This window comes from Kogia breviceps, chromosome 17 (assembly GCF_026419965.1).
Source record: "Kogia breviceps isolate mKogBre1 chromosome 17, mKogBre1 haplotype 1, whole genome shotgun sequence".
NCBI lineage: Eukaryota > Metazoa > Chordata > Mammalia > Artiodactyla > Physeteridae > Kogia > Kogia breviceps.
In genome coordinates, this window is record NC_081326.1 from 34024539 (window position 1) to 34043219 (window position 18681).

At 37.8% G+C, this 18681-nt stretch overlaps 1 pseudogene; it reads left to right on the forward strand.

The window, feature by feature from the left end:
* Nucleotides 1-4863: 4863 nt before the first annotated feature.
* LOC131743785 (vascular cell adhesion protein 1 pseudogene) lies at nt 4864-12299 on the forward strand (annotated as a pseudogene).
* The last annotated feature ends 6382 nt before the right edge of the window (nt 12300-18681 follow it).

Here is an 18681-nt window from a genome sequence, read left to right on the forward strand (position 1 = left end):
TATATTATTTTTTCTATAAGATTTCTGTATTAAAAACTAGGAAGTGTACTGTCAAAAAAACAAAAACAAAACAACAACCAGGAACTGAGAAGTTGCCTCTTTCTATCATTTTGCACAAATAGGTATGCTATATACACTATTTGTACACTTTTAAAAACTTGTTTTATACACACTATTACCAATAGTTGTCTCTGGGTAGTTGGACTTTGGGTAATTATGTTCTTTTTGTTTATCTGATTTTCTTATTCTCTACATCTTGCAACACGAAAAAGAGATTTTTAAGGATGTATATATTTTAAATTTTTAAATAACTAGTTCAGCTTTTAAAAAGTCACTTATGTGGACTCATTCCTCAAGCCAGATGTCATTATGTTTAAGTCCAACTCAGCCTATTCTTAATCTATGATTATTAACAGAATGTGATTCTACATATACATTGTCTCCCAATGAATCATTTCTACTTTTAATTAGAATTAATTATTGACAATTACTGTGATAACTTTAATAATGTTAACTTTAGGATGTTTATTTCATCATGTATTCAACCATTAAAAGGCAAATAATATCCTTAAACAAGAGTTTCACACTTTCACTTACAGCTAGTTAAAATAATTTTGCCTGTTTATCAAAATCTAAAAGGAAACTTTGGACACTAAGAAAATGACAAATTAGTTTTCTATATAAGGCACTTTTTTTTCCCCTCCATTGATACTGCAATTTATTTCCCTGAGTGATCTGTATTCGAGTCTGTAAGTTACCCATGTGCGAGGCAGCTTCCCTGAGAAAGGCAGTTTTTTTTTTTTTCTCTTTTTTTTTTTTTTTTGTGGTACGTGGGCCTCTCACTGTTGTGGCCTCTCCCGCTGCGGAGCACAGGCTCCGGACGTGCAGGCTCAGCGGCCACGGCTCACGGGCCCAGCCGCTCCGCGGCATGTGGGATCTTCCCGGACCGGGGCACGAACCCGCATCCCCTGCATCGGCAGGCGGACTCTCAACCACTGCGCCACCAGGGAAGCCCAAGAAAAAGACAGTTTTCATAGAAAACAGTGCATCACCTCCCCATCCTGCCAGTAATTTCCAAAAAATTACTCCAATCAAATTGACTACATCATCCCTTCATGAGAAGGGGTGTAAGGCACAGTCTTGAGAAGACTTTAAAGCCAACAGTATCACTAGAGGCAAAATTATTGTAAAAATAAATCTTGAGAATGGTGCTGGTTTTAAGACTTTATTCTGTTTATGATAGCACTATGAGAGGTGGGAAGAGCAAATCTACAATTCAGATCCACAAAGAAATAATACAATGAAAACTTCAAGTACTTTTCAAATCAACTAATACAGACAATATAAATCTGAGTTCATGATCCAGAAAAATGGCTGATGAAAGACTATAATACACAATCTATTGCAATCAAAATCAAGGAAGGTCAAATTTGAATTAGAATGTAAATGAAATAGAATTTCAAATAATTTAGCAATGTTTTTGCCTTCATAATCAAATATAATTTTGCTGACAGCATAATTAGAAACTATCCTTGCCCTAGAGTCAAGTGGATGTAAAGATAGAGAAAATGCATTTTGTGATTAAAAAAAGAAAATTAGGAGCTGAGAAAAACCTACCTCTTTTTCCCCAAAGTAGGGAAAATTTGCATTAAAAGACTGATTGTTGATCAAGGGTCAAATATCTACTAAATCTGGTCTCATCTAAAGTCAGCTTGGTCCTTCCTCATTCTGCTAGTGCATTCTCTTGCCTCTGCTCAGCAGCAGTTCTCGACTGGCCATTCTGGATCAGTGCCTAAGTTTTGACACTGCCTAGATGAGTAAGGTTAATTTCCTATAGACAGTAGGTATAGGGAGAAAAACCAGAAATATTAGCAGGGCTAACCTGTCAGTCTAATAAACAAAAGAAGAGAGGACAAGGAGAAAAGAAAAAACAGTGAGGGAATGATTTAAGTGAAGATATCAAAGCATATAATAAACAGTCCACAAGGTATAAAACCAACTGACCAGAGAGGGTATGCAGTGCCACTTGAGGGCCGGAGAAACTTCTGTATCATTCAAGTTGTAAGGCTTCAGTCATGTGCCATTATTTCTCCACCTAGACTTGGATCCAAATAGTCCAATCTGCCAGAAATGTGAGGTGAGTATTACAAATTTAGGTTGGAAGACAGACAACTAAACATGCAATGTGATAAATGTTAAAGGAGAGGAGAGGATAGGATGCCCTGGAATACATAGAGCGGGCAACTAATATGAATTTAAAAGAAACATAGTTTAACTGAGCCTGAAAGGATGGGAAGAGGGTAGCCAGGTAAAGAGAAGGGAAAGGTGTTTCTCTCTTAGAGAGGGAATGGATTCTGCAAGTGCCCAAAGGCAAGAGAATTGTTAAAGAGAAGTGAACTTAGCATAGACTTGAGGAGAGTAGTATTGAGCAATGAGATAGCATTGGACACCATCAGGATACTAGAAAATCTTGTATGTCACATCAGGGACAATGGAGCCACTGAAAGAATCAGACATTAACTTGAAAAAAAATCACTTACCAGTGACTGGCTCTATATAATTTTACTTTTAGAATAGACACAAGACAATTTAAGCTAGAGGATAATTAAGAATTTTGCAAAGCCCCAAGAACATTGTTATAGCATTTAATCATCATTATACTTTAGATAAACATGGTATATCCTACAAATGGCTTTTAACTTTATCACAGGGTATATATGATTTAGCTCCTCATGAAAATACTGTATCTTTAAAAAAATTTCTGATTGTTTAGATTACAAAAAAAAAATGCTTATTATATTTTAGAATTGCTGGAAGCTTAAAAGTTTGAGGACTCATCAAAATATTTTCAGCATATACTTTATATATGTGAACAAAAATACATGAATATATAGAATAGAAGTACATGTGAATATAGCATATGTTATATACATAATAGTACATAATTTCAAATAAATTTTATATAATTATATATTTTGTATAAAATATATACATTATAAAGTATATATAGAAATTTAAAAATAATGAGCAGAAAAAAATTAGAAATCAAAATTCTTATAGAAGAAATAGAACCTTCCCAAGGGACTTGGAAGACCCACTCTGGAGTTAACTGTTATAACCCACATAAAATCTTCTGAGTTCTGATCTTTTTTCATATACACAACAAATTCTGCACATGGGACTGTATATTACTTGAAGAAATAAAATATTGTGTGGGGAACATTCTTAATTTCAGGCACACTTTCACAGAAAATTAATCAAGTGTTCTTACTATTTTGATTACAAAAGAAAAATTCCAACCACAAGAATCACTGAGGTCACCATTTACTCTTGAATGGATTCAGTGTGTTACGTTGCCACAGGAATTTCAAACTTGTAAAGTTGTATGACGCTCTCGAAGCCTTATGTTTCTTACTGCAAGGAACAGAGAACAGATTTTAGTATTAAAAAGGACCTCAATAAGAGAAAAATAAAGAAGGTAAGAGGAAAAAAAAAAAATGCAGTAAAAAGGACCATCATTTAAAGCCCTCCAGAGGCTTTCTAGTTTAAAATAACTCAGTACTGTCTTTTCTGGACTGAGGACCTGCATTTGAACACACCACTGAAAACCCTGGTGTGGTGGACAGACCATGAGTTCTTGGGTCAGCCTGGTTTTGATCCAGCTCTGTGTGAAATTAGGCAAGATACTTAACCTTTCTAAGCCTTTGTTCCCTTATCTATAACATGGGTATTAGTGACACCTACCTACTAGGATTGCTGGATGGATTAAATGAAATAATGAAATAATATATGTGAGGTGTTTAACAGAGTGCCTGGGCTGTAGTAAGCACTCAATAAATACCAGCATAATTGTTCAAAGAAATAGAAGTATACAAAGAACATAGCATCACCTTTTCTGACAAAAAGCCCAAGGTTAACGTAAAATACAAACACTTTTTAAGCTTTTGTTCTTAGTTTTTCTTATTATCACAGTGTGCTTTCAAATGTCTGTCTGAATCAATGCCATTTCATTTAGATTAAAAGCTAGAAATAGCCGGCTCTCAAACTTGCTTTCTGCAAAGCAGCAGGCAGAGAGTCCTGAGGGCCCAGGATGTGGAAGAGATAAACATAATTAAGTGGGAAGGGCCACGATTAGGGCAGTCTTAGCTTATGCTAAGACAGGTCTTGCTAGTGGAAGGGCAAATGAGGTGATAATTTCAGTTCCTAAATACTAGAGCAAGAAGCTGTGAGACGGTTGTTAGGAGAGAAATGAGAAAGAGTCTCAAGGAGAAAGAGCTGGAAAAGTACAACATACACACATGCTTCTTTCCTAAATCTAATATTTGCCTGTGTGCCTTATCACATGCCACATGCCATGCTAGCCATTTTAAAAAACTGTCTTTATCTGCCTATTTTATAGATGAAACCCTAAGGTTCCGAGATTATAAATTCCTTGCCCAAGATTATACAAAGAAAATAGAAATTACAGTCACTGGTGGCATATGTTGTTTGTAGTGATGATTATCGTAATATGGGTCAGGGACATTAGAGAGACCAGGCTCAAAGGAGCTAAGCTATGGAGAAACAGTCTGCTCCCAAATTTTTAAGCAGCAGTTTTAGGATCTTCCACTTGACTGATAATCGCCAAATCTGCATTGAAGTAAAGAGATAAAAACCCTAAGAGACTTCATGTGGGTGATTTGTTGCTACAGAAGCAACTTGCTTGGTACTTGATGGTTATGTAGGGCCTTAACTATACTTACACCCCTACTTCCCTATCGATACTTTTGAGCTTTGAGCTTTTTCGGCTGGCAATAAGATACTGGAATGTCCCCCCGGGCAGAAACCGTTCCGAGCAAACAACAAAGGCCTGGAAAACAGGACATGTCTGAGACATGCCCTAACCGCGAGCAAACAAGTATGGCGGGAGATAAGACCGCGAGTAAACAAGTATGGCGGGGGATAAGAATGATTAAGCCAAAGAGTTTAAAGGTCGCCCCAGCCAACCATAACTCATGTGACTCAACCCCCCACCACAAAAACACGAAAATGTAAAGTAGGCATCCGACAGCTAACCAATCAAGGAACTAGAGCCAAGTCCCTACTCCGGTCCGGAACAAACAAACCAATGAGAAAAAAACCCTTGATATATCCACACTTTGCATAATGAAAAATGAAAGCTATAAAATGTATGTGATTCCGCTTGGGGGGGGGGGTTCCTCTTCGGCCTGCTGTGTGAGGACCAAGGAACCCCGGTGCACCGGCTCCTAATAAACCTCTTGCGTGTTGCAACGACTCTCGACTCTTGGCGGTTCTTGGGCGAGCTGGGATCCCTCGGAGACCGTTCAGGTCTAACAGTTACAGGCTGAACAGTTCCTGCTTTTTGTCCAGGAAATGCAAAACTGAAAGAATGCAGATTTGCCAGGCAGGGAAATAACACATTAAGCTCATAATATGATAAAAAGAAACAGGTTGTGAGAGAAAATTTTTAAATAGAGTTTTTTCTGAACAATCTTATTTAGGCCTATGTCATTGTTTAATAATAAAGTTTTACACCTCGTTATCTATTTTGCTTACTGATTGCATAATTTACAGTCACTTTGGGACAGGGGTTCTGAGGCTGATTGCTAAAAAGCTGTGAAAACTTTTATCCTTATCCACAGTTAAAGCACCCAAGCATTTGAGCTACCTTTCAGAACTATTTTCAGATTCTATAGACACTAAAAAACTCTGCTTCTGGGGCTTCCCTGGTGGCGCAGTGGTTGAGAGTCCGCCTGCCGATGCAGGGGACACGGGTTCGCGCCCCGGTCCGGGAGGATCCCACGTGCCGCGGAGCTGCTGGGCCCGTGATCCGTGGCTGCTGAGCCTGCGCGTCCGGAGCCTGTGCTCCGCAACGGGAGAGGCCGCAGCAGTGAGAGGCCCGCGTACCGCAAAAAAAAAAAAAAAAAAAAAAAAAAACTCTGCTTCTGTGATGCTGTGGAAGTAGATTGGGTATCTAAAGCCTGCACTGTAGAGATTATTTCTCACCTACTAAGATTGTGCCTATAATTAGTAGATACTATCACCAAGATGGTGGAATTTAGGCTCATCTAGTGGGACCTATGTAGTACAGGAACCCTAGGAATCAATGACTACAAAGTCTGGATTTAGCTTTTGTTATTAAAAAAAAATCTTAATTAAGCCAGGCATAATAGGAGTAATCTTATCTGATTCCACTTACATGAGGAACCTAGAATAGACAAACTCAGAGAGACAGAAAGTTTGGTAGTTATCAGAATCTGGGGGGATAGGAGAGATGGGGAATTATTGCTTAATGGATACAGAGTTCCAGTTTGGGAAGAAGAAAAAATTCTGGAGATGGATATTAGTAATGGTTTTACAATGATGTGAATGGACTTTATGCCACTTAGCTGCATATGGTATGTTTTATGCATATTTTATTTACCATAATAAAAAAATTCTTAAGCCACAACAATAATGCCAGTAATACATACCAGTATTAACTATTGCACTGGACAATGTGCTAAATACTTTTCATGCACTCTCTTAGTTAACCCTTAAGGTAAGTACCAAAGAGAATGAGACACAAAAGCTTAATTCATATGTCTAGGCTTCACACAAATAGTAAATGGTATAGCAGGCTTTGAACCTGCGTCTATTTACAAAGCCCATGCTATACCTACAACATTATATATATGGGACTTCAGAGAACTTTTTAAAGTTTATATAAAACTTTTATATTAGATTTATATTTTCATATCATACCAAAGGCAAGATTTAAATAAATAAAAACATCAAAGCTCAGTGTTCTAACAATAACAAGTGACTTTATTCTCAGGTGATGCTTTTTCAACTCTCCTTCATCTACAGAGCTTTAAACACACAACAGAGGCAATCTCAGGGAACAGCATCCATCCTTGTCTCTGACAGTATAGTGTAATTTTGACAGTAAGATGGAGGAGGGGGAGAGTGAATTTATTCTTTCCCCCTCTGTTCCCTACTGTTGTTTCAGATCACAGTGCCACTAGATGGCCTCTTTTATGATTTCAAGAATGGACTTGTTACTTTTTGATTTTGCCCTCATATCATACTCTGCTCTCAAAACTGTCCCTCCTTTGGCCTGGGTAATCCATCAGGGACCCAACCTCCCCTAGTTTCACAAAGGTAGGCAAATGACTCCAGCAGACAGAATTGTTTTGAAGGAGTGAGTGTTGACTTTGCTGCCACTTAAGAAAAACCTGCCTGAAGAAGAGGCCGGTACTTAGAAAACCAGAGCCAAGAAATGGAGAGAGTTGTCTTGACGCTACTTTAAAATATCTGGCTTTTATTTATTTATTTATGGCTGCATTGGGTCTTCATTGCTGCTCGCAGGCTTTCTCTAGTTGCAGCAAGCGAGGGCTACTCTTTGTTGCGGTGTGTGGGCTTCTCAATGAAGTGGCTTTTCTTGTGGAGCACGGGCTCTAAGCACGTGGGCTTCAGTAGTTGCAGCACACAGGCTCAGTAGTTGTGGCATATGGGGTTAGTTGTTCTGCGGCTTGAGGGATATTCCTGGACCAGGTATCAAACCTGTGTGCCCTGCATTGACAGGTGGATTCTTAACCACTGCACCACCAGGAAGTCCCCAAACATCTAGCTTTTGTTCCAGGAATGGCTGGCACACAATGAGCACTGGATTATATTTTCCTTGAAATAACATATTGTCTGACCAACTTATGAGAACTCCAAGATCTTGATTTCTGAAATGTGACCCTGAATGCACTCTCTTCTCATTCCATTTCTCCCATTCATTCATTCATTCACTGAACATTTATTATGAAGCAGGTGAGACAACTCAAACAGAAGTCATAATCTGTGGTGAATGTAGCATCAGAAACATTTAGAGTATTATAGGCACACAAAGGAAGCACCTTTGCCTCTGTGGGAAGAGCATTCCAGGCTGAGGATGGAAGGTGCAAGCTCTCAGGGGGCTATGCTTGGTGGGTTCAAGGACACCACAGAGGCCAGTGTGGCCTGTCTCCTTTGTTTCTGCCTTTCTCCCCCTGTGAAGGTGGTTATCAATGCAATGTGCCCTTTAGTTTATCTTTTTCCTTTCTTCCTTGGAGAGAAGATCTCTTTCACTCCTAAGGCTATGAATAGATGACTTCCAACACAAACCATCAGTCCTAATCTCTCCACACAACTCCAGGCAAGCATTTTCAATTACTTTCATGAAACCTTCACCTGGATTTCCTCCTCATTCCTTCAGATCTACATGTTCCCCAAAGAATTCCTCATCCTCTTCACCCCAAACACACCCAAAGAGCTCCTCTTCTTGGTAATACTTTCCTTGACAATGGCCCATTATTACTGAATCAGTGAGGCTTACAACTTTGGAGTCACCTTTCCTTCCCCCTCCCTGGTATCTCACGTGTAATCACATACTTAGACCAGATGACAAACTGTCCAAATTCCAAGAATGGCCCCCACCAAAGTTCTAAACCAAAACGAACATGTGTAATTGGACAATCATTCTCTGGCTATTGCAACCAAGAGGAAATTTTTTTTTTTTTCCTTTTTGACTCACCTGCAACATTTATCTTTACCTGAAAACTTTTATGGAGGTAAAATCTGGAAAACCACAAACCACACTTCCAGATGAGCTTCCATGGTTAATGCATTGTGAACAAATCATTTTAAACACAGTGAAAACACTTGAGTGCAAGTATTTATGCATCACTACACTTTGACTTAAGACAGTTGGGATTGCCAGTTGGGTTTCCCTGTGCTGTTTCTAAGGTGTCCAGGGATTCCAAACTATTCTGTCTTAATTTTATCCTGGCACTGAAGTGATGTAAAGCCTCAAAATTCACTTCAGTGCTGTGCAAGGGCTTCTAAACAGCTCAAGCTTTCCTCATTAAGACAGCACTCCTATTCTCTCCATTATTTTTTAACTTTTTATTTTATATTGGAGTATAGTTCGTTAACAATGTTGTGATAGTTTCAGGTGTACAGCAAAGTGATTCAGTTATACATATACATGTATCAGTTCTTTTTCAAATTCTTTTCCCATTTAGGTTGTTACATAATATTGAGAAGATTTCCCTCTGTTATACAGTAGACCCTTGTTGGTTATCCATTTTAAATATAGAAATGTGTACATGTCAATCCCACATTCCTTAACTATCCCTTTCTCCCATCCTTCCCCCCTGCTAACCATAAGTCGTTCTCTAAGTCTGGACATATATCCAGAGAAAAACATGGTCGGAAAGGGTACATGAATCACAGTGTTCATTGCAGCACTATTTACAATAGCCAAGACATGGAAGCAACCTAAATGTCCATTGACAGAGGAATGGATAAAGAAGATGTGGTACTTAAATACAATGGAATATTACTCAGCCATAAAAAGAAATGAAAGTGAGTTATTTGTAGTGAGGTGATGGATCTAGAGTCTGTCATACAGAGTGAAGTAAATCAGACAGAGAAAGAGAAATATCATATGATACCACTTATATGCAGAATCTAAAAAGAAATGATAAAAATGAACTTATTTACAAAACAGAAACAGACTCTCCATATTTTTTTTTTTAACTTTCAAGCATCACTTCTTTAGAAAGCATTCCCAGCAGCTGGGCCCACATCAGTTGTGGGCCGAGGTGAACGGTGGCTGAGGTGTGGGAAGTGGCATGGAGCCGAGTCGGGGACTGCGGAAGCATGGTAGAAATCCTCAAGGGCAAGAAAGAAAGGCTGGACCTCGAAGTCCCTGAACAACTCTTCTCCTTGGATTTGGGGAGCCTGCCCCCTCATCTTAAAAAAAAAAAAAGAAAAGGAAGAAAGCATTCCCTTATTTATCAATATTTTATTGACCCTCATGTGCTTTGTGATACTCCAGCATTCAAGCCAAAATATTTGCCAATTCTGATTGAAAAGTAGGCTGTCCATATGAACAGTAAAAAATAATTTATCAAAAATAATTAAAATTCAATTTTAATGATTTCAAGAATTAATGGTGGTTGTTTGTCCTGATGCAATCCAGCACTGGAGCCTCCCTGGTTCTTTGGTGGGGTTAATGGTGGACTCTGGGAAGGCTCACACCAAGGAGTAGTTCCTAGAGCTTCTGCTGCCAGTGTCCTTGTCCTCATGGTAAGCCACAGCCAGCCCCCACCTCTGCGGGAGACTCTCCAACACTAGCAGCTCAAGCTTTTAAAATCAACATTTTCCCTGAATCCAAAATTATTGCTCAGATTGGTGACTCCATCTCACTGACTTGCAGCACAACAGGCTGCGAGTCCCCATCGTTCTCCTGGAGAACTCAGATAGACAGTTTGCTGAACGGGAAGGTGAGAAATGAGGGGACCGAATCCACGATGACCATGGATCCTATTAGTCTGGGGAAGGAACACTATTACCTGTGCACAGCGATTTGTGAGTCTCAGAAACTGGAAGAAAAAATCCCAGTGGAGATCTACTCTTTCCCTAAGGACCCAGAGATTCATTTGAGTGGCTCCCTGGAAGTTGGGAAGCCAGTCACAGTCATGTGTTTGGTCCCTGCTGTGTACACATTTGAAAAGCTGGAGATAGGATTACTGAAGGGCAACCGTTCCGTGAAGACACAGAACTTTCTGGAGCCTTCAGAAATGAAGTCCCAGGAAACGAAGAGTTTGGAAGTAACTTTCACTCCTATTGATGAGGATATTGGGAAAGCTCTTGTTAGTCAAGCTACAGTACACATTAATGAAATTGACTCTCAACCCCAAGTACTGGAGACTACAAAAAAACTGCAGGTCTATGTCTCACCCAAGGACACAGTTATATCTGTGAATCCCTCCACAAGCCTGCAAGAAGATGACTCCGTGATGATGACATGTACCAGTGAAGGTCTACCAGCTCCACAGATTTTTCTGGAGCAAGAAATTAGACATTGGGAATCTACAGTTCCTTTCTGAGAACGCAACTCTCACTTTAATTGCTATAAGGATGGAAGATTCTGGAATTTATGTGTGTGAAAGAGTTAACCTGGTTGGGAAAGACAGAAAAGAGGTGAAATTAATTGTTCAAGAGAAAATGTTTACTGTAGAGATCTCTCCTGGATCCCAGATTGCTGCTCAGATTGGCGACTCAGTTGTGTTGACCTGTGATATCACGGGTTGCAAGTCCCCATCTTTCCCTTGGAGAACTTAGATAGACAGCCCTCTAAATGGGAAGGTGAGGAGCGAGGGGTCCAAGCCCACGTTGACCCTGAGCGCTGTGAGATTTGAAAACGAACATTCTTACCTGTGCACCGTGACATGTGGGCATAAGAAACTGGAAAAGGAAATCCAGGTGGAGCTCTACTCCTTCCCTAGCGATCCAGAAATTGAGATGAGTGGTCTGTTAGTGAGTGGAAACCTGGTCACTGTAAGATGCAAGGTTCCTGATGTGTATCCTTTTGACCTGCTGGAGATTGAATTACTTAAAGGGGAGAGTATTATGAAAAATAAAATCTTTTGGGAAGATGTAAGTAAGAAATCCCTAGAGACCAAGAGACTGGAAATGATCTTCATCCCCACCACTGAAAATACTGGAAAAGTTCTTGTTTGTCTGGTGGCTAAGTTACCTATTGATGAAATGGAATTTGAACCCAAACAAAGGCAGAGTACACAGGTACTATATGTTAATGTTGCTCTTGGGGATACAACCCTCTTGGTCAGCCCCTCCTCCATCCTGGAGGAAGGTAGATCTGTGAATATGACATGCTCTAGCCATGGCCTTCCAGCTTCGTAAATCCTGTGGAGCAGGCTGCTACGTATAGGGGATCTCCAGCCTCTTTCTGAGAATATCACTCTCGCCTTAACATCTACAAAAATGGAAGATTCTGGTATTTATGTCTGTGAGGGCATTAACCAGGTTGGAATAAGCAGAAAAGAAGTCAGATTAATTATCCAAATTACTCCAAAAGATATACAACTTAACAGCTTTTCCTTCTGAGAATGTCAAGGATGGAGACACTGTCATTATCTCCTGTACGTGTGGAAATGTTCCCCAAACTTTGATAATCCTGAAGAAAAAAAGCAGAGCTAAAGTCTACGGATAGTGCATATACCATCCACAGGGCCCAGTTAGAGGATGTGGGAGTATATGAATGTGAATCTAAAAATGAAGTTAGCTTGCAATTAACAAGGCTAACACTTGATGTTAAAGGAAGAGAAAGTAACAAGGACTATTTTTCTCCTGAACCTCTCGTGCTCTATTGTGTATCCTCCTTAATAATACCTGCCATTGGAATAATTATTTACTTTCCTAGAAAAGCTAACATGAAAGGGTCATACAGTCTTGTAGTAGCACAGAAATCAAAAGTGTAGCTAATGTTTGAAGTGTTCAGAGACACTATTTATCAGTTCAAATCCTAAATACCGGTTATCATTCCATGAGGAAAACAACAAGTTGGAGTCCAGACTTCCTTGAATGTAGTAAACTCTTGGAAAGAAATGGCTGCCTATGTCCCTTGTTGTGAGCAAGAAGCCAAAGGAAAATTTCAGCCTAAAAAATAGGCACTACCTTTGAGATGTGGTAACTGGAGTAGTTTCTTGATGTGTATATGCAATAACATGACTTGTATATATGTAAAATAAAATTATGCCAGAGCAAGATTGCTTGGAATATCAGCACACTATAGTCACATTTCTAAAATTATTAAAATGTTGCTTAGACTGACTGTTATAACTTAATGCATGTTAATATTGATTGGCAGCTGAACCATGTCATCTTTGTACTATTTTATTTCCTTTAACAAAATTTTATTCCTATAAAGTTCATAGACAACAATTCCATGTTTTGTAAAGATGTTAGAGTTTTACATTGTTATAGGCAAATGATAAACCAAGAGCGCACTGGGTTGACTTTCAGCTACTGAAATCTTCAACCTGTGGTATAATGGTTGATTGGATTGCTCTGGATGGTACTGACATGGTACGGAGACATTTTATGATACTGTTTGTTATCAGACTCTTGTGTAACTTTCCCAATGAGGTCTAAAAAATGCAACTTCTTTTGATTTTCTTTTGTAAATGTTTAGTTTTTTTGTATAGTAAAGTGATAATTTCTGGAATGGAAAAAAATATAATTTATGGTAACTCTAGTCAGGATAAATGTTGCCAGTTAAGAATTAATATGAAGCATAACAAAATATCAGTGGAGGAAATTATTAGCAAAGCAACATAAAGTAGAATTATATAAGGTATATAAATTATCCCTTGTCAGAAGATTGCTGACTCTGAAAATTTAATGTCAGTTACAAATTAGGAATACAGTTAATATATTTATCTCTAAATGTTTTCCTTGTTCTAGGGCAGCGTGCTTGTCCAAATTTTTCACACTATGGCACAAGTAGAAAATCATCTTTGTGTAGCGCACTGGTGTAAGTAAATGAAGCTGTTCACAGACATGGGAACAGACCAGAGTTCTGGACTCCAGGTCCTGTCCATCAATCCCAAGGGCTGAGAGAGCCCATGTCTGAACATATCTGTCACCCATTCATGATTGAGAAGCTCTAGTCTTGAAAATGGGAAGACAGCATAGCATAGTGGTCCTAAACTCATCTCTGAAATCAAACTGTGTTCTCAAGCCTTTCTTAGCCATGAGAGCTCTCTGACTTACAGTTTCCTTGACTGTAAAGGAGTCTAATCAATTCTAACCCACAGAGTTAGATCATCCCTGAAAGTGCTTGGAATTATGTCTGATACATATAGGAGCTCAAAAAAGTTAGCTGTTACCTGTACTCAAACTTTGGTACTATCCGAATATGAGTAAGCCAGATCATATGAGTAAAGAGGTACACAAACTTCCCAGGAGATGAATGGGTCACTAGAGCTAGTGCTACATTATAACCATCAAAATCTTCATGCTCTGCCCTTAAGAGCCATGTCACATCTAAATTAGATTGTGGCTTACATTTTCCCAAAGAATAATTCTAGATATACAATAGAATTAAATGGTAAAACATGATCTAATTTACAGTATTTTAAACACAGAGTCCCATTTCAGAAATGAAACTATTTTCTACATTAAAGAAAATATCATTTAGGGCTTCCCTGGTGGCGCAGTGGTTGAGAATCCGCCTGCCGATGCAGGAGATACGGGTCCGTGCCCTGGTCCGGGAAGATCCCACATGCCGCGGAGCAACTAAGCCCGTGAGCCATGGCCGCTAGGCCTGCGTGTCCGGAGCCTGTGCTCCGCAACGGGAGAGGCCACAACAGTGAGAGGCCCGCATACCGAAAAAAAAAAAAAAAAAAAGAAAATATCATTTAAATTACTTATATGGACCATTAAGAACCTAAGATAATATAGGTTTTGCATAAGTATTATTACCTGAGGACTTTATAAAATTGAATGTGAATTTCATGAAGTCAAGAAGTAATTTTACTTACCTTGAAAAGAGCCAAAATATGTGAATCAAACCGAATAGTTGTTAATATGAGTTAATACTTAAATATTAAATAGAATTTAATTCTCAGAGATTCTATCTCATTCATGTAATTAGCATCTCATTTAGCCAATTCATATGTTCCATGCAGAAGGGCAAAAAAATTCCTGCTAGAACATATAATTCATATCTGAAATCTGTTGAGAGTTATTTTGAGTTCTCTATATTATCACCTATGGAGAATTTGCTACAAAGGAATCTCTTTACAAAATTACACAATAATTTTGTATAGGATAGTATTTTATACTCTCAAGAAGCATAAAAAAGAAGAAAATCCAAGATTAACACATTTTCAACCTTAATTTATAATGGCGCAGGGGTCAAAAGAAAGATACATTTATTGTTATTATTTCTAGTGACAAGAATAAGTCTGTGTATCTGAAGTAAGGGATTTCACATGCAAATGTGCTCTGGCTCACAGACATTTCAGTGACTACTTTGTTTTGTTTTGGTTTTGGTGTGTTAATATTGGGTAGATTGTCTATATACCTTCGCAGTTACATGTATAATGATGACAATAAGCTGATCATATATACAACACTTTTTCCTGAAAGCATAAGTGCTTTGCTGTAATTTTAATCACAACTTAAAGGCAACAAGCCACAGTAATCATAAAATGGTAGTTTTAAGTTTAGAAAAATAGTTTATTTTTAACTGAGTAATGTTAAGATAATTATGGAATTTTCTTTCTCTGATTAATATATATGTACATATATTTATAAAGTATAGTTTAAAATTGAAAAACGGTAACAGCACTTTTAGAGTGGAACAAGTATCAGAGGAAAAAATGGTAATAGCTTTTTATTACAAAAGTAGACAGACAGGGCTTCCCTGGTGGCGCAGTGGTTGAGAATCCGCCTGCCGATGCAGGAGACACGGGTTCGTGCCCTGGTCCGGGAAGATCCCACATGCCGCGGAGCAACTAAGCCCGTGAGCCATGGCTGCTAGGCCTGCGCGTCCGGAGCCTGTGCTCCGCAACGGGAGCGGCCACAACAGTGAGAGGCCCGCATACCGCAAAAAAAAAAAAAAAAAAAAAAAAAAAAAAAGTAGACAGACAATATTTAAATGATTAACATAATCTATATAAATTATTACTATGTTTCACGTATATACACTTAGAAATCATTTAGATAAACATAATAGTTTTGATTGTTTGCAACCCATTGAGTTAATGTGGATTTCTGGTTCCATAAAGAATGCTTACAGTTTTAAAACACTATTTTAGGTGATGATATTTTCAGGGTAATTGATTTCTTTCTCCTTCATTTCTAAATATCTGTGTCTGTATGTCTAAAATAAATTCCCCCTTTTAAGAAATAAATTTCATTTTATTGTAGATGCCTCAGGTATTTTAGAACTTGGGAAATAACACTGAGTAAAATGTTAATACACTTTACAGTTATAACATTTTATTAAATTAGGTATTGATCATCATGATTTCAGAGCTTTTGGACACAATCAAAAAGAAAAAGATATTTTAAAAATTACAAATATAGAAATAACTTGTTTATTATTTGTATTAGAGATAATAATACCAATTTTTATTTGTTGCTCTGGTGCTTAGCACTGTAGGACATAGGAGATAAAGTGAAGCATTGAAATAATTATGATGCCAGAACACTTGGTTCACAGTCTCCTAACACTACTTAGGAGAGATTATGATTTTTAATTGTGAGCAGATGAATTTTTGATGTTACAATAATGCTTATCTGTTATTTGAAAATAATTAGGAAATACATGTTTGAGTCATGGCTCTGACCTTTACTAGTTCTATGACCTTGGGCAAATTAACCTCTCAGTGCTTGGTTTGCTCATATATACAATGGAGATAATAGTAGCACTTACTTCATAGTGTTGCGTAAGAATTAGTAAATTAAAACAGAAAAATACTTAGAACCTTGCCTGAGTAATAGGCATTCAATCAATGTTAGCTATTTTAGTTGTTCTTCATGAAAATGTATATTTCCCTGCAGTGTTACATATGTTGGATGTTTGTGTGTATGTTTTATAAGCTTTGGCGGTTTAACAAAATAGTATCATCATCATCTTCATTTATATTTTCTTCATTATTAGATTGAATTATTTTCAAATTATTTACAGTCTGCTTGAATCTCCAGAGAATTATTCTGAATGAAATATAGCCATTGTCAAAAGATTACATGTTGTATGGCTTCATTTATATAACTTAAAAAATTTTTTAATTTTTAAATTTGTTTCAAAGTTAAACCCAAGACACACTGACTTCTCAGGAAATCCAATGAGAAATGCTTTTCTAGGCTGAACACCTGTTTCCCCTTAGTCTCCCCACAAAAAAAATTACATGTTAATTACTTTCATTTTACAATCACTGCTAAATAAGCATTTTTATTATAATAATAAGTCAGTAAGGGAACTGAACCAGATTCAGGATTGAAATAATGCAGTTTTTTTTCCGTGTAGATATCAAAGCCATATTTTTCACATCAACTACCAACATTTCATGTAGGTTAAGGACGTCACTCAAGCATCTCTAAGCCCTCCTTCCCCCAGCTTCTAACTCATGGCATTCTGCATGGCAGGCCTCCTGAGAGTCTAGGGCGTAAGAGTTTTGGGGGGTTCAGAAAGCGGGCTGCAGACCCCCTGCCTGAGGCTTTGGTTTGAGCCTTGGATCCGACCTTACTTGTGTTTCCCCACAAGGATGGCGTCTCAGTCTTTCCTGAAGTTGGGCACCATGAAGAATGCCATGAGTTATATGACATTTTTGAAACACTGCAGGGGGTGTGTGTTCAATCCATGGTCAGGGAAAAAAGATCTCACATGGCAAGTGGCACGGCAAAAAAAAAAAAAAAGAAATGACAAAATTATAGTAATGAAGACCAGATTAATTGTTGGCAGGATTAAGTAGGGGGTGGGGAAAGGAGAGAAGTGGGTGTTGCTATGAAAAAGATAAATGAGGGATCCTTGTGGTGATAGAACTGTAATATATCTTGACTGTAGCAATAGTTGTGATATCCCTAGTTTTGATACTGTACTATACTTATGCAAGATGCTACCACTGGGAGATACTGGGTAAAATTTCTGTGGCATCTATTATTTTCTTATGTAAAATAAAGCCCCAAAACTCCCTACACAGAAAACCCCAGGACCAGATGGCTTCACTGGCAAACTTCACCATTTTGGTTTTTTTCCCTGAGATATGTCTTTAGTTGTAAACAAATCTGTTCTGATTTGCCTATTTTCATTTTCTTTTAAAAATATTATTGCTAATTAATACTGTTTGTAATTCTTTTAAAAATTTAAATTAGATTTATTTAAACTAACAAAACAAAAACAATTCACCCCACCCATGGCCTCTTGCAACCACCAGTCTGTTCTCTGTATCTATGAGCATTTTTTTTTTAAGATTCCACATGTAAGAGAGATCATATGGTATTTGTCTTTCCCTGCCTGACTTATTTCGTTTAGCATAATGCTGTGAAGATCCATCCATGTTGTTACAAATGGCAACACTGCATTATTTTTATGGCTGAATAATATTCCATTGTAGATATATACCACAATTTCTTTACCTAGTCACCATCGATGGACACATAGGCTGCTTCCATATCTTGGCTATTGTAAATAATGCTGCAGTGAACATGGACATGTATATATCTTTTTAAGGTAGTTTTTTTTTCCCCTTTGGATAAATACCCAGAAGTGGAATTGCAAGATCATATGCTAGTTCTGTTTTTAATTACTTGAGGGACCTCCATACCATTTCTCATAGTGGTTTCACCAGTTTACATTCCCACCACAGTACTCTAGAGTTCTCTTTTCTTCACATCCTTGCCAACACTTGTTATTTCTTTCTCTTTTTTTTTTTGATAATAGCCATTCTGAAATGTGCGAGGTGGCATCTCGTTGTGGTTTTGATTTGCAGTTCCTTAATGATTAATGATGAGTATATTTTCCTGTACCTTTTGGCCATCTGTATGCCTTTTTTGGAAAAATGTCTATTCAGGTGCTCTTCCCATTTTAAAAATTGGATTGTTTTTTGTTGTTGAGTTGTGTGAGTTATTTGCATATTTTGGATATTAGCCCCTTATCAGATATATGATTTACAATTATTTCTCCCATTCTGTAGGTTTACTTTTCATTTTGTTGATATTTTCCTTTGCTGTGCAGAAACTTTTTAGTTTGGTGTATTCCCAATTGTTTAATTTTGCTTTTTTGCTTTACTTTTGGTGTCAGATACAAAAAAATCATTGCCAAGACCCATGTCAAGGAGCTTACTGAATATG